Here is a 17,665-nt window from a genome sequence, read left to right as displayed (position 1 = left end):
ATTTCTTTCTTTTTAGTTCAAATTTTTTATTGAAGTTTTGAAAAATTTACAATAAACAACAGTAAGAGAATATGTCATTGATTCAGGACAAATAAGATCAAAATCAAATAGTTAAACTCTCTAGTAACATGGCACTTGATATAATCACAGCCTTATGGAAAAGAAAGAAATATGAGATATGAGAGTAAAGGGAGAGAGAAGGAAAGCAATAAGAAAGTAACAGAGAACAAAAAATGGTCATCATGAAATGTGTGTAAGGTTCTTCTGCATATATTGGTCAAGAAGAGTCCAAGGTGAGCAATTCAAAGATGAAGATAAAGGTGTACAGGGAAGACTATTTTAATCATTTGCAAATTGTTCATATTGCTTATTTCTAAAGCACTGCTAGAAGTATGCAGCGCTGTACATAAAATCATTCAAGAGACAGTCCCTGTTCAGTAGAGCTTACAGCCTAATCAAACAGGACAAGTAGGGGGTTAAGGAGTTTCTCAGGCATAGGTGCTTTACAAGTGAGTTGGGGTTAGGAGTTAAAAGCAACCTCGAAAAAGTGGGCTTTTAGCCTAGATTTGAATAATGCCAAGGATGGAGCTTGATGTACTGACTTAGGCAGTCTGTTCTAAGCATATTGGTGAATCAAGAGAGAAGGAATTAATTCTTGAGTTGACAGTAGAGGAGAAGAGTAAATAGTGGGGTTCCCAGGGGTCTGTGCTATGGTGTAATTATAGAATGTTTGAAGAAATTAGGGATAGTTGCAGTGGAAAGTGATAGACTAAGAATGTGGACAGATCTCAGCCCACATCTTTTCTAGACAGGAAAGTCTTGTTTATAGTGCCCTGGGAGGTCCCAGAAGGCTCCCTCAAAGAGGCAAAAGCCGTGACTAGGCTGTATCCTCTGGATCAGGAGTTCCGGCAAATGTTTTGCTATGCCAAAGGTATTCTCCCTGATGGCACAGGTGACTAAACGCATGTCCTTACCCAGTGAGGGAGGGAATCGTGCTGAAGGATACACAGGACCGCAGAGTGGATATGGTTCTCAGGAGATAGTATGAGGCCCTGACCCTAGTAGTTAAGGCGGCATCAGCTGCTTCTTTAGTAGCACGCACCTGCCATTCATGGCTGCGAACCCTGAACATGACAACAGCTGAGTTGTTACCTCAGTTTGTACTGGCAGGGGTGGACTATGTGGCTGAAGCACTTTATGATATAATTAGAGTCATGGCGAGAGTCTCTGCCTGATGCATGCTGTGGATCAGATGGCGGGCGATTCCACCCTCCAAGGCTACGCTTAATGGGTTCCACTTCAAGGGACAGATTCTTTTTGGCAAACATATGAACATAAGAAATGCCCTCACCGGATCAGACCTTAGGACCTCTAGTCTGGCTACCCGCACACGCGGAGGCCAAGCCAGGTGTTCCCTGAAGAAGACCTTGTTTACCCGTATCCCTTAATGTGATTTGCAAGAAGGTGAGCATCCAACCTGCCCTTGAATCCCAGAATGGTGGTCTTTGTCACAACCTCCTCCGGGAGAGCATTCCAAGCATCCACCACTCGCTGTGCGAAACAGAATTTCCTGACATTTATCCTGGGCCTGTTGCCCCTCAGCTTCAGCCCATGACCTCTTGTCCAAGTCACATTTGACAATGTGAAGAACGGTGTTTCATGCTCTATTTTGTCGAATCCTTTTAGTATTTTAAAAGTCTCTATCATATCCCCTCGCAGTCTTCTCTTCTCAAAGGTGAACAAGCCCAGTTTCCCGAGGTGTTCCTTGTAGCTCAAATTCTCCATACCTTTTACCAGCTTTGTGGCTCGCCTCTGCACCCTCTCCAGCAGGGTTGTATCCTTCGTAGGGAGACCAGTGTTGGACACAGTATTCCAAGTGTGGTCTGACCATTGCTCTGTAAAGCGGCATTATGACATCTGCTAATCTGCTCGTGATTCCTTTCTTTATCATGCCCAACATCCTGTTTGCCTTCTTTGCCGCAGCTGCACATTGAGCTGAGGGCTTCAGGGTCCGGTCTATCAGTACCCCCAGGTCCCTTTCTTGTTCGCTCTTTCCCAATGTTACACCTAACATTTTATATTCATGTTCCTTGTTTTTCCTGCCCAGATGCATCACTTTGCATTTGTCTATATTAAACTTCATCTGCCATTTTTCTGCCCATTTCCCTAGCTGGTTCAAATCCCTCTGGAGTTCTTCGGTGTCCTTTTGTGACCCAACTGTCCGACATAGTTTTGTGTCGTCTGCAAACTTAATTATATTACTTGTTGTTTCCTCCTCCAGATCATTAATAAAGATATTGAATAAGATGGGCCCAAGAACCGAGCCCTGGGGCACATCGCTTGTTACCTTCTCCCAGTCTGAGAACTTCCCATTTATGCCCACCCTCTGCAATCTATTCTCCAGCCATTTGCCTATCCATCTTAGTATATCCCCTTCTATTCCATGGCTTTGTAGTTTCCTCAGAAGCCTTGCGTGTGGAACCTTGTCGAACACTTTCTGGAAATCCAAGTATATTATATCCACCGGGTCACCACTATCGATTTGTTTGTTCACCTTCTCAAAAAATTGAAGCAAATTGGTCAAACATGACTTCCCCTTCCTGAAGCCGTGTTGACTGGCTCTCATCAGGTCGTGATTTTCCAGGTGTTGCACTATGTTATCCTTGATTAGTGCTTCAACCATCTTCCCAGGAACCGACGTAAGACTCACAGGTCTATAGTTGCCCGGTTCTCTTCTCGATCCTTTTTTGAAGATTGGGATGACATTCGCTATCTTTCAGTCGTCTGGTATTTGCCCAGTTCTGATTGACAAGTTAGCTAGGGATTGCAATAGTTCACCGATTTCTACCTTGAGCTCCTTTAGCACTCTCGGGTGAATTCCATCTGGTCCAGGGGATTTGTCACTTCTTAGTTTGTCGATCTGATAGTATATCATGTCCAAATCCAAATTCACTGTGGTGAGGCTTTCCTCAATTTCCCCCTTGAATACTCTCCTTGCTTCGGGCATTGATGCAGTGTCCTCCTTGGTAAAGACAGACGCAAAGAATGAGTTTAGCCTATCTGCATTCTGTTTGTCTTCCTTGATGCACCCTTTTCTTCCTTGGTCATCGAGAGGGCCCACTGCCTCCTTTGCTGGTTTTTTCCCTTTTATGTATCTAAAAAAGGGCTTGAAATTTTTGGCTTCATGCGCTATCTTTTCCTCCTAGACCTTTTTGACGTCTCTTACCGCCTTGTGACACTTCTTATGGTCAACCTTGTGACTGTTCCAGGCCTCCGTTGTTTGTTCACGTTTCCATTTTTTAAAAGAGTTCCTCGTTTCTCTTACCTTATCCTTCACCTTTCTGGTTAGCCAAGCTGGTTCTCCTTTATTCTTAGTTTTCCTTCCTTTGGATATCTGCGGAATGTAGAGATTCTGTGCTTCGGTGATTTTTCGTCACTTCCCCACACCCACCTGACACCAAAACACCACTAGGTATCAACAAACTTAACTACCCCATACAGCCCACCATTAAAATATTGGGAGTAACTCTTGATCAATGCCTAACCATGAAAGGCCAGGTAGACTCCTTAATCAAAAAGGGTTTTTTCACCCTCTGGAAGCTTAAATCCATTAAATCATATTTTGACAACTCTGCATTCAGAATCCTGGTACAATCCCTCGTACTGAGTCAACTCGACTACTGTAACATCGCCTATTTAGCAACCTCCCAAAAGAATATGTGACGCTTACAATTAATGCAAAACGCTGCGGTCAGACTTATCTTCGGTCTAAAGAAATTTGACCACGTGACGCCATACTACAAACAGCTACACTGACTGCCGTTGGAAGCTCGTGTGAAGTTTAAGTTCGCCTGCCTCTGCTTTAAAGTTCTTTACGGACTAGCCCCTAAATACTTAACTGACTGTTTCTCCTTCTCAGCCAACAGACACAAGAGAAGCTCCCACTTGCACTTCGTTCCTCCCCCAGTTAGAGATTGCAAACTAAAAAAACACCACGAACACCTTCTCTCACATCAAGCAGCTTTATGGGGTAAAGATCTAGAACAACTGCTCTCGCCCACCACTTACGAGCTATTCAGGAAGCGCCTCAAAACTCACCTGTTCCTGAAGTATCTAGACAACTGACCCGCTCCTCTCTTTCCCCTCTATAACTATCCCCCTCTTGTTTTCCCATCCCCTAAGTTCTCTCAACTTGTACTTCATTAATCTTTTGTAAACCGCATAGAACTCAACGGTACTGCGGTATATAAACTGTTGTTATTATTATTATTTATTATTATTATTATTATTATTATTATTGATGGTGTTTTTTAGTAGAGACCATGCTTGATCAACCGTTTTGATTTCGGCTTTCCTTATCTTGAGCCGTTTTTTAACCATGGATCTCATGCTGTCATATTTCCCTTTTCTGAAGTTGAAGGTTGTGGTTTGGGTCTTGGTCCTTTTCCCCTTCCCGATGCCAATTTTAAAATTGATCATGCTGTGATCGTTCGTCCCCAGCGGGATCGTGACTTCTACATTTGATGTCCTTCCAGTTATGCCATTTAGGACCAAGTCCAAGGTTGCGGTTCCTCTTGTCGGTTTTCCCACCATTTGATCTAGGAAGCAGTCCCCTAACATTTGCAGGAACTTCGTTTCTCTGCCGCATTTTGAGTTTCCTAGGTTCCAGTTTATCCCCGGAAAGTTGAAGTCTCCCATGATTGTTACGTTACCTGTTCTGCATCCATGGTTGATTTCCTCTATCATTTCTGCATCTGATTCTTCCGTCTGCCCTGGGGGTCGATAATAGAGGCCAATTTTTGTGTCTGCTTCGTTCTGTCTAGGAATCTTTATTCAGAGGGACTCCCGTTTTTCCTTTCTTTCTGTCTTCCCTTCTCTGATAGACTCTACTCCTTCTTGGACGTACAGGGTGATACCTCCCCCTTTTTGCCCTATTCTATCTGATGATCTTATGGCCAGTGTGCAAGATCGTCGTCCTAAGTCTTTACCGGACAGCAGACCTTGATTGGCTAGAAGTCAGAAGTAGAGCTCCTTTTGGTGGTCCCAACGTTTTCACCAGTATGCCTTGGGAGACTTGTCTCAGAGAATCTTTCAAGGTTCCAGACAGAGAAATTCTTAAAGCTGGAATATTTAAAATACAGATTCCTGGGCCACTGTGGCAGCCAAGAAGCTATGATGACGCTAGGCCTCTAGCTGCCCTTCAGAAAATTGGAGGTGAGGTTTTTGGACTTTCTGGAGGCCTGGAAAAGCAAGACGACAGAACTTTGGGACTGAATATTGTCAGAGAAGGTTACAAGATAAAAATTTGCATACCCTCTCTCTGACTGATTTGTGGATTTTCTGGCGGGCAATCCAAAAATAAGAGAATTAGAGTTGGGGAAACATAGTGATCGTGCTGATTATACTTTCCCTAAAAAGTAATATGCAGGCATAGTTTGTTTATTTTTTTTATTCAGTTTTCTATACCGTTCTCCCAGGGGAGCTCAGAATGGTTTACATGAATTTATTCAGGTACTCAAACATTTTTCCCTTTATGTTCCGGTGGGCTCACAATCTAATGTACCTGGGGGTATTAAGTGACTTGCCCAGGGTCACAAGGAGCAGCGTAGATTTGAACCCACAACCTCAGGGTGCTGAGGCTGTAGCTTTAACCACTACACCACACTCTCCCAAAACTTCCAAATCCAGACCTGAGTCAGAGGACTGAGTAGTCAAATATGCAATGACAAAGAAAAGTTTCTTGGACATATTAGAGGTGTTATTATGTTATGTATACAACATTTTGTAAACCATCTTGGAAAAAAACGGTATAAAAATTTTAAAAATAAATAAATAACTAAAATTATTAATCTGAGTAGTATACAATTTTGCCTTTTCTTTCTTAATTGACCTATAATAATAAGCATAAGTCAATCTAATTCTGAAGAGTAGAGTCAGAGGGATATTTCCACCATAAGCACTGAGAATGACATGTCTGCGCAAAAAACCATAAACCCTGATGATACCATGGTTTAGTCCCAGTGAGGCTAGTTTTATGTTCTTAGCCTTCCCTACCAGTTGAGGGATAAAGGAGACCAATGTTTAGTAAGTTCTTTTAAAGATTGTAATAGATTATCACATTTCTTTTTAATAGTTTCTGGTAGAGACTGGCCAAACAAAATACCTAAGTATTTAATGAAGGAAGATTGAATCTTAAATGGATAATTGGATAAGTCTGTTACTAAGACAAGGTTATTTAGGGGTAGACATTAAGTTTTACTCCAGTTAATTTTATCCAGATATATTTGAGAAGGAATCAATGAGAGAGAGAATATGTGGAATTGAGCTAGGATCCATGTATAACAGTAAATCATTAGCATATAATGATATGTACTGTAGTTTAATTTCAGACTTTGCCATTTTAAATCCAAGAATATTAGGATTTGAACATAATGCTATTGCTAGTGGCTCGATTGAAATATTAAATAGTAGGGGAGAAAGAAGACAAGTTTGTCTAGTTCTCCTGGACACAGAGAAGGTGTCAGAGCATATTCACAAATATTTTTGCTTTAGGATTTAAATAAAGCATATTGATCATATTAGTAAAATGACCATTTGACTTGATCAAACACCTTCTCTGTGTCCAGTTAAAGAGCAACGTATGGAGAATTTGTATTCTGAACTTGTGAGAGTATATTACAAAATAATCTTGAGTTGTCTGAAGCTGATTTTTATGCCATGAAGTCATTTTGATTTTTGAATATAAGATTCTAGGAATTGTTAGAAAAGAGATGGTAAACAAGACTAAGAAAGTTATAATGCCTCTGTATCGCTTAATAGTGCGACCTCACCTTCAGTACTGCATTCAGTTCTAGTCTCCTTATCTCAAAAAAGATATAGCGGTTCTAGAAAAAGTTCAAAGAAGAGTGATCAAGATGATAAAGGGGATGGAACTCCTCTCATATGAGGAAAGACTAAAGAGGTTGGGACTCTTCGGCTTGGAAAAGAGACAGCTGAGGAGGAGAGATGATTGAAGTCTACAAAATCCTGAGTGGTGTAGAACAGGTACAAGTGGATCGATTTACAAAGACTAGGGGACATTCGATGAAGCAACTATACAAAGTAATACTTTTAAAACCAATAAGAGGAAGTATTTTTTCACTTGGAGAATAGTTAAGCTCTGGAATGCATTGCCAGAGGATGTAGTTATTGTTTTAAAAAAGATTTGGACAAGTTCCTAGAGGAAAAGTCCATAGTCTGCTGTTGAGACAGACATGAGAGAAGCTACTGTTTGCCCTGAATCGGTGGCATGGAATGCTGCTACTATTTGGGTTTTTGACAGATACTTGTGACTTGGATTGGCCTCTATGAAGACGGGATACTGAGCTAGATGGACCATTAGTCTGACCAAGTAAGGCTGTTCTTATGTTCTTAACTTCCAAACCGAATGAGAGTGGATGGGAGCATGCCGGTCTAAATAATTAAAAAAAAGTAGAGTCCCAATTAGTTACTTGCTCTTTAGCAGATTTGGTAAGAAAATCTGTGGAAAAATCTTGAAATATTGGAGGGATTAAGTTAAGATCAAGAAAATCAATGGCAGTTTTATCAGTGAACTTTGATATTGAAGATCAAAAGTAACAAGAGTATGGTCAGACCAAGGCACAGTAGTAGAAGTAAAACCAGAAAGTGATATAAAGGAGCAAGATCGGCTGGAAATAACTAAATCTAGATTATGTCCAGCAGAGTGTGTTGGAAAAGAAACATGCTGATGAAGGTCTAAATCTGAGAGCAACCTCAGAAAATGTAGATCAATAGGATGGGGATTATCTGTATGAAAATTAAAATCACTCAAAATCAACAGGCTAGGGTACTGGAAAACCTGCTGTAACAAGTGATTAGGAAAACAACTTCCATAATGTATCATCAAGTAATGGTGGACAATAAAGCAAAATGAAATATATCAACTATGAATACTAAAGCTGTGAAAGTAAGAGTTCCTGATAAGGCAAAGAGTGTAATTGCACTTCATACAAGGTTATGGAGAAATGTAGAAAAAACTACATAATCAGGGAGCAAGCATTGTAATAAAATACACTTCTCACCTTGACACAACTGCGTCTCTGTTAAACATAGGAGATGCGGTCAGGAAAGGTGCAGAAGGTCATTAACAGCAGCAGTCTGAACAAATAGAGTGACAATTTAGAAGACTTGCAGAAATCATAGAATTACTATAAGAAGATCCTGAGTAATAGACTAACTAAAACAGGAAGGATACATCTAGGTTGAGATGCGGGATAAAAAGGGCGAATAGGACAATGGCCCCAATGTTGAGGAACAACCAACCCCTAGGAGATACAATCAAAAACTAGGGAGACAGGAAAAAGTAGAAAATATAACTCATTGGGGAGGGCCATCATTGAGGGGGGAGGCTTAAAAAAAAAATTTCTAATGGGACAGGTATTGTGCATGTGTAATATGCACAGCATCTGTGCCCATTTAAAAAAAAAAAAAAAAAAAAAGTTGTGGGAGGAGTTTAATCTTCCGCCTACTGATTATTTTGCTTACCTTCAACTTCGGCATTACCTCCACTCTTTACCTTTGAGTTCCTTAATGGCTTCTTGCCAGGAACTGTTATCTACGGCCTTTACTCTTGGTTCCCAACTCTCTGTCTCGCTTAAATTCCATCATCGTCACTTAAAAGATGAGTCCCCTTTGTTTGACCACTCCAGGTTGCGGGAAGCCTGGGCCCGTGATCTTGTTATGGAATTGCCTGATGCTGTGATTTTACAAGCTGTTCGCAGGCTGTCTGCGTTCGTAAATATCCTACTTTTTGGGAACAACATTATAAGCTGACTCTTCGCTTGTATACACCTTTTTTGCTGGGTTCTGTATGTCTGTGGCCTGTCGCCGTTGTCAAGCTCCTGAGCCGGGTTTGGGACATATGTTCTGGACCTGCCCCTCTATTCAGTCCTTTTGGGGCTCCATTGGTCCTGTTTGGTCCTTTTGACTCTCCACTGGTCCTGTTTGGAGTTGTTAAACATTATTCTCCCCGCAAACGAGGAGTTGCTGCTTTTCTCAAATGGACAGTACTTATTGCCTTGAAATGTATTTTACTTCACTGGCTTGATGAGGAAGCGCCTGACTACTGCCTGTGGAGGTGCTGGATGATTACTCTTCTGATGTGGGAGCATTGGAATGTGAGGAATTTCTCCTCGCTCCCAGGTCGCATTTTCCAGTACACCTGGGATCCCTTTTGGACTACTATGACTCCAGTGGCTCGTAGCCACCTACTTAACTGTTGATGCCCCTTTCTATTGTTCTGCCCTTTATAAGTTTATCTTTTTTTTTTTTGCTATGCAGTTTGATACTGGGGATTCATTTGGAACGAGGACCTAGGGTGGGTTGGGGTAGGGTAGGGAGCTTGGGGGTTTGAAGGGGGGGTTGTTATCTGCTGTGGATTTATTGAAAATGTTTTGGGCTTGTTTTATCTATTATGTGTACCGTTACCTGTTTAATTTCTTTTGTTGAGCTCAATAAATATATTTGACTATAAAAAAAAAAAAGGTTAGGTAAGTTTGATCATGTCACTCCTTATTATTGTGAGATGCATTGGCTCCAAGTGGAGGCCCAGGTGATTTTCAAGTTGGGATGCTTATATTACAAAGTAGCTTTTGGTGCTGCTCCTTCACATCTGGTTGATAGATTTGTTATTATGTCACATGAGAGGAGTAGAAAATCTCACGCCCTATTTATGTTCCCTTCAGCAAAGGGCTGCAAAAGAAAAAAACACCATGGGCATTGTCTTTCTTATCAGGCTGCTTCTTATGACAAAGATTTCCGTCCATTGTTGATTAGATCTATATCTTATAAGCATTAGAGAAAACTTTTGAAGACTTTTCTTTTCTCCATATTTTTGGCTAGCTAAATTTCTTTGCATCACATTATCTCTGTATTTTCCCATAGCATAATCTTTTGTTAACCACATTGAACTAATGGTTATGTGGTCTAGAAATCTACTATTATGTTATGTTATGTTAAGTGATTGGTCTTGACCAGTCGCTTTTTTTGCATTGCTAAAAGTAATCACATTTTTTTAGTGCATTGGGAAGCCATGTTAGAACATCAATTGCTCTACTATTTTGCATGATATTTTAATATTAATCAGCTTATTTGCATGGTCGGATCGGGGAATGAGCGATCGTGCAGAAAATCAGGCGGTGAGCCGTTTTCTGCATCGGGTTAGTAAATGCGATCGTTGCTACAGTTGTTAAAACAGGTTTAGCGACGATCGCTGGCTTTAGTGCACCTTGGCCTCAGCCTTAGCAGCTCCAGGATCCCTGTTCCACTCCTCCTCCCTACCACTCAGTCCCAACCACTCAGTGGGAGAACTTGGAGAATTCTGTCATGGCTGATAGTGTACCACGTCAGCAGAGGACTTCTTCACTGCACTGGTTCTGTCATAGCTGGCCTGATGCAGAGATCTTTCCTGTTTCCTTTCCTAGCCTGAGGCAGCTACCCACTTGGTGTGTTCATGCCCACAGAATGGTAATCATTTTATTACTAGCAGGGGGCCCTTCACCTTAAGGGCCAGATCTATTTTTGTTTACGTCCCTACAGGAACTGCTAAGGTTGTGCCTTTATGGGTTCCCAATCCCAATATACTGGCTTCGTCTACACAGGTAGGTAGCACCACTCACTAAATATCAAAAGGCTTAAACTGCAAATTAAAAGTATTATAATGATCACTTTTCACTTTTTAAGCTGCTAGTTCATAGTAACATGATAGATGACAGCAGTTAAAGACACAAATGATCTATCCAGTCTGCCCAAATTTACCTACTCTTTTAATTTAATTTAAATTTTCCTTCTTCTTAGCTATTTCTGGGCCAGAACCCAAAGCTCTGCGCAGTACTATGTTTAAGTTCCATCTGCTGAAGTCTCCATCAAAGCTCACTCCAGCCCATCTAAACCATTCCAGCCATTGAAGCCCACCCCAGCCCATCCTCAACCAAATGACCATATACGGACACAGATTGTGCAAGTCTGCCCAGTACTGGCTTTAGTTCTTCAATATTTACCATTATTTTCTGTTTCGAGATCCTCTGTGTTCATCCCACGCTTTTTTGAACTCTGTCACCGTTTTCCTGTTCTCTACCTCCCTCAGGAGCACATTCCAGGCATCAATCACCCTCCATAAAGAAGAATTTCCTTACATCACTCTTGAGTCTACCACCCTCAACCTCAAATTATGTCCTCCTGGTTTTACCATTTTCCTTTCTCGGGAAAAGATTTTGTTCTATGTTAATACCTTTCAAGTATTTGAACGTCTGAATCATATCTTCCCTGTCACTCCTTTCCTCTAGGGCAGGGGTGCCCACACTTTTTTGACTTGCGAGCTACTTTTAAAATGACCAAGTCAAAATGATCTACCAACAATAAAATTTAAAAAAAACACAACGCACACTGTACGCATAGAATTGTTAATTATCATTCCTATTCCGGGGTTTTTTCAAAGAGGTCAAAGCAGATGACTCTATGCACTGTCACCTCAGTAACAACCATACAAAAATAGACAAATACCCACCCCCTCCCTTTTTACTAAACCACAATAGCATTTTTTAGCGCAGGGAGCTGCACTGAATGCCCAGCGCTGGTCTCGACGCTCATAGAAACATAGAAATAGACTGCAGATAAGGGCCAGGGCCCATCAAGTCTGCCCACTCCAATGACCCTCCCTATCTATCTTTGCGGATAGATCCCACATGTCTGTCCCATCTGGCCTTAAAATCAGGCACACTGCTGGCCTCAATAACCTGAAATGGAAGACTATTCCAGTGATCAACCACCCTTTCGGTGAAGAAGAACTTCCTAGTGTCACCGTGCAGTTTCCCGCCCCTGATATTCCACCGATGCCCCCTTGTTGCGCTAAAAACCACTATTGCGGTTTAGTAAAAGGGGACCATATTGTAAAATATAATAATAATAATAATAACAGTTTATATACCGCAATACCGTTAAGTTCTATGCGGTTTACAGAAGATTAGTGGAGTACAAGTTGAGTTGACGTACATGTTGAGTTAACTTAAGGGATGTGGGAACAATGGGGAGAAAGGGCAAGAGAGGGGAAGGAGGGAAGTGGGTCAGCTGTCTAGGTATTTCAGGAATAGGTGAGTTTTAAGGCGTTTCCTGAATACCTCATAAGTGGTGGGCATTAGGAGTTGTTCTAGGTCTTTACCCCATAGAGCAGCCTGATGTGAGAGAAGATGCTCATGGTGTTTTTTTAGTTTGCATCCTCTAACCGGGGGAGAAACGAAGTGTGAGTGGGAGCTTCTCTTGTGTTTGTTGGCTATAGATATATGGATATAGACAGCAGATATAAATTCAGACACATTTTGATCACTAAATTTAAAATAAAATCATTTTTCCTATCTTGTCTGGTGATTTCATGAGTCTCTGGTTGCACTTTCTTCTTCTGACTATGCATCCAATCTTTCTTTCAGCCGGTATGCTTCCCCTCCTCCACACCTCATTCCCTCTCCCAACTTTTTCTTCCTCTCTCCCTGATCTTTCTTTCTTTCTCTCTTCATGCCCCCTTTCTTTTTTTTCTGTTTCTCTTCTTTCCTTCTGTTTTCCTCCCTGCCCCATTTCTTTATTTCTCCCTGCCCTTCCCCAAGCCACTGCAACTGCTGCTGCCATCGAGGAACAGGACCCAAACGCCACCAATGGATAATAGGCCCCAAAGCCGCCGCTGCCCCATGCTCTCTCTGCTTCGTGCTGATCAATCTTCCTCTCCCCGACGTCAATTCTGCAGTCGGAGAGGAAGTTCCGCCCAGCCAGGCAGCGATTGGCTGGCCCGAACTTCCTCTCCGACGGCAGAATTGACGTCGGGTAGAGGAAGACTGATCGGCCCGATAGATCGCCAAGGCAAAGTGAGACCTGGATGATCGACTCACTTTGCCTTGGCGAGCTACCGGTCGATCGCGATCGACCTATTGCTCTAGGGTATACATATTCAGGGCTTCCAGTCTCTCCTCATACGCCTTTTGTGCAAACCTCCTACTATTTCATCGCCCTCCTCTGGACTGCTTCAAATCTTCTTATGTCCTTCGTCAGATAAGGTCTCCAAAACTGAACACAATACACCAAGTGGGGCCTCACCAATGACCTGTATAGGGGCATCAACACCTTCTTTCTTCTACTGGTTATGCCTCTCTTTATACAGCCCAGTATCCTTTTGGCAACAGCCACTGCCTTGTCATACTGTTTCTTTGTCTTTATCTTCGGACACTTATCATCCCAAGGTGAGAGGGTGATATCCCGCTCCCCATCTATGGATATCACCCTCTCACCTCCCAGCCCATATGGCTCCTTCCAATTACTAATCCCCAAATGCATTACTCTGCATTTCTATGCATTGAATTTTAGTTGCCAGATATTAGACCATTCCTCTAACTTTTGCAGATCCTTTTTCATGTTTTCCACTTCCTCCTCGGTGGCTACTCTGTTACAAATCTTGGCATCATCCGCAAAAAGACAAACCTTTCCTTCTAACCCTTCAGCAATGTCTCTCACAAACATATTGAACAGGATCGGCCCCAGCACTGAACCCTGAGGAGCTCTACTACTCACCTTTCCTTCCTCTGAGCGAATTCCATTCACTACACCCTCTGGCGTCTATCCAACAACCAGTTTCTGATCCAGTTCACCACTTTGGGTCTTAACTTCAGCCCGTCAAATTTGTTCAAGAGTCTCCCACGTGGAACTGTGTCAAAGGCTTTGCTGAAATCTAAATAAATTACATCTAGCATATGTCCTTGATTCAATTCTCTGGTCACCCAATCAAAAAATTCAATCAAGTTCGTTTGGCACGATTTACCTTTAGTAAAGCCATCTTGCCTCGGATCATGTATCTCATTAGATTCTAGGAAGTTCACTATCCTTTCTTTCAGCAACACTTCCATTATTTTTCCAGCAACCAAAGTGAAGCCTGTCTCCCTTTTTTATATTTTTAGCCATTTGCTCTTCCACCTGTGCTTTCGCCAGACGTATCTCTCTTGGTTTCTTTCAGTTTCACCTGGTAGTCCTTTCTGTACTCCTTTTCTTGGTTGTTGTTTTTTTAAAAAAAATATTTAAGGAACACCAACTCTTTTGCCTTTATTTTCTCTGCCACTAGTTTGGAGAATCATATTGGTTTCCTTTTTTTCTTGTTTTTATTTATTTTCTTCACAGAAAGGTCTGTAGCCATTTTTATTGCTCCTTTCAGCGTAGACCACTGTTTTTCCACATCTCTTATGTCCTCCCATCCTAACTGCTCTTTCTTCAGGTATTCTCCCATTTTATTAAAATCTACATTTTTAATGTAGGACTTTAAGTTTATGTAGCTGCTTTCCACTTTAACTGTTATATAAAAACAAACCATTTGATAATCGCTACTTCCCAGAATATCCTACGTTAGAGATATTCTCTCCATTTGTGAGGATCAGATCCAATATCGCTTTTCCCCTCATGGGCAGGGCAGGATTAACCAATAGGCCAAATAGGCCTAGGGCCCGATGAAGGAGGGCATCAACATTGTTTTTTCCAAACGGTAATGGGCCCCTCCAGCATCGATCGGCAACGTGGGCCCCTCCCGATCGGCAATGCGGGCCCCCTCGATTGGCAACGCGGGCCCCACCTGCGTTGAAAAGCATCCTCAATCTCCCTACTTCTTTCCGATTCCGCAGATGGAACTTTCCAGTTCATATCCGGCAGGTTGAAATCTCCCAACTACAGCACCTATTTCTTCTCAAACTTTAAGATATCTGCAATCAGATCTTTATCAATTTACTGCGATTGAGTCGGAGGTTTGTAGACTACACCCACATAGATAGAAGTTCATCTTCTCTTTTCAGAGTGATCCATATTGCTTCTTCCTCTCCCCAAAATATATCCAAGTTTCCAAGTTTATTAAATATTTGATTAATCGCTTATTAACATTCTAAGCGATGTACAAAGTATAAAATATTAAATTACAATAGTTGAAGGGAAACAGACAATGTAAATACGACTGACAAGACAAATTAATGATACAGAAGGAAGGGAGTAGGTAAAGAAATACAATTTTAAAAAATAGTAAAGGAAACATATAAGGGCAAAACAACATTAGGGAGGGGGAAGAAATAAAAAACAGAAAGTTTAAAGCATGGGGCTTAGTAGAAAATCCTAATCTAGTCCTACATTCTAGTTATATTAGCTATCAAATGCATCTTTAAAAAGAAAGCATTTTAGTTTGCTCTTAAATCTCTCCAAATCTGATTCTTCTCGTATATAAATTGGAAGTAGATTCCACGTTTGAGGGGCTGTAACAGAAAAAATAGAATGTCGCCGTGTAGTTATAGATTTAAGAGAAGGAACTGTCAAAAGATGCTGGTCAATAGATCTTAAGTGATCTAGAGGGAGTATAAGGAATCAATACTCTATAAATAAAAGAAGGTGATTTGTATAGAAGAGATTTAAAAGTTAGTAGACTTAGTTTGTACGTTATTCGGTGAGCAACTGGAAGCCAATGCGCTTCCTTAAGTAACGGAGTCACGTGATCAAATTTTTTTGTGTTCTTTATGAGTTTAATTGAGGCATTTTGTATGATCTGTAGACGACAAATTTCTTTTAGAGCAATTCCTTTGAATAACGCATTACAGTAATCTAATTTTGAAATCACCAGCGAGTGAATTAGTATATTTAGAGATTTTGGGTAAAGGAATTTGGAAACAGAGCGAATTTGCCGTAATCTATAGAATGTGGATCTAACAATACTACTAATATGTTCATGGAAGGTAAGCTTGCTATCGAAAGTAACCCCAAGGATCTTAATGGTACTAGTTGATTGCAAGGTAGAACCTTTAATAGTAATAGGAAACGAAAGCTTGTGATCTTCTTTCCAAGGGAAAAACATGACATTAGATTTGTTAAAGTTCAAGGCTAATCGATTAGTCTCGAGCCATTGGTGAATCAGTTCTAGTTTCTTATTAATAGCTGTTATTTCAGAAGAATTATTGGAGTCTAGTTGGTGTATAAGTTGAATATCATCAGCATATGCAAAAACATTGAAGCCAATGGATTGGCAAAGGGTCATCAGTGGAACTAAAAAAATGTTAAACAGCAACGGAGAGAGAATAGACCCTTGGGGGATGCCATATGTGACTGAAAATTGTTCTGATATGTTATTATTAAAGGCTATGGTTGATGAACGATTGGTAAAGTAGGATCTAAACCAAGAGAGAACCTGGTCAGTGATACCAATGGACTGTAGTCTTTCTAAAAGAAGGCTGTGGTCAATTGTATCGAAAGCTGATGAGAGGTCAAGAGAAATAAGAAGAACATTTATGATGATCTAAAAAGTAAAATATTGAAGTAGACATGCCTATTAGAGAATGTTCAGTAGAATGATGCTGCCTAAAGCCAGTTTGATTTGGGTGCAAAATATTAGTTTTTTCAATAAATTCAGATAGTTGATTAAAGACCACCTTCTCAATTAGCTTCGCTAGGAAGGGGAGATTGGCGATTGGTCTATAGTTTGAATTAACCTTGGGGTTAATGTTATGATCTTTAATGATGGGATGAATAATGGATTTCTTCCAGGCTATGGGCATAGTACTGTACTGAAGGCTTTTAGTAATTAGTGCAAGAATGAATGGACCAAAGATAGAGAAATATTGTTTAAGAATGAAAAGTGGAATAGTTTCTGTTTGAGAGCCCTTGATATTAATAGACTTAATAAGGGATTCTATCTCCCCTAGACAGGGAAGGTTGAATTGAGAACATTTTGAAGACAGTGAAAATGAATTGATTTGCTCAGAAGCAGGATTTGGTTGTAAAAGGAGATTTTTCCTGATGAAGTTGATTTTATCTATAAAATAGTTTGCAAGTTCTTGGACGGTTGGCAGATTGCTATTTGTATGATCCTGCCGTTTGGTATTAGGATTTATTGCTTTTAGGATGGAATAAAGAGCGGAGGGGTTTCTTGCTTTATCGATTAGTTTTGAAAAGTATTCCATTTTTGCTTGATTAATTTTTGCTTTATAAAATTTTGAGTGCGCTTTAAATTTTTCTAGGTTAACAGTAGTTTTTTTATGTCTCCACCTACGCTCCAAAGAGCGAAGTTGTTTTTTTTAGAATGCTCAGTTCTGCTGAAAACCAGGGATTTTGCCTTTTTCGAGCAGAGAGAGATCTAAGCTGGAGAGGCGCTATTTCGTCTAATAGAGTTGTGGTAACTGAATTCCATAGTGTAAGGGATTCTTCTAAGGAACCTGTCTTAATATCAGAGAGATCTAGATTGAAAGCGGAGGAGATCGATTCGGATGAAAGTTTGCTCAGATCTCTTGTTGAAATAGTTTTATGGACTGAGGGAATCACAAAATGAGAACTTGTGTGGATTAATGAAACAAAATGATGATCCGACCATGGGACTGGGAAATTGGAACCAAGTGAGTAATTAATAGTGGCAGTTTTTGAAATTAAAAGCATGTCTAATGTGTGACCTGCTTGATGGGTGGGAGATGTAAGAAAAGGATATAGATCCAAATGATTAATGTAGGAAAGTATTTCTGTTGTATTGTGGTTGTTCACATCATCAAAATGGATGTTGAAATCTCCAAGGATCAATGGATTAATGATGGAGGAACCAAAGTCGTAAAGCAAAGCTTGTAAT

General features: G+C 40.7%; 1 protein-coding gene across 1 annotated transcript in view; it reads left to right on the top strand.

The window, feature by feature from the left end:
- Positions 1–17,665, top strand: part of CIT (citron rho-interacting serine/threonine kinase) — a 702,016-nt gene that overhangs the window by 114,127 nt on the left and 570,224 nt on the right.

The sequence above is a fragment of the Geotrypetes seraphini genome, chromosome 8 (genome assembly GCF_902459505.1).
Source record: "Geotrypetes seraphini chromosome 8, aGeoSer1.1, whole genome shotgun sequence".
In the NCBI taxonomy this organism is placed as follows: Eukaryota; Metazoa; Chordata; class Amphibia; order Gymnophiona; family Dermophiidae; genus Geotrypetes; species Geotrypetes seraphini.
This window is presented reverse-complemented; position numbering and strand designations above follow the sequence as displayed.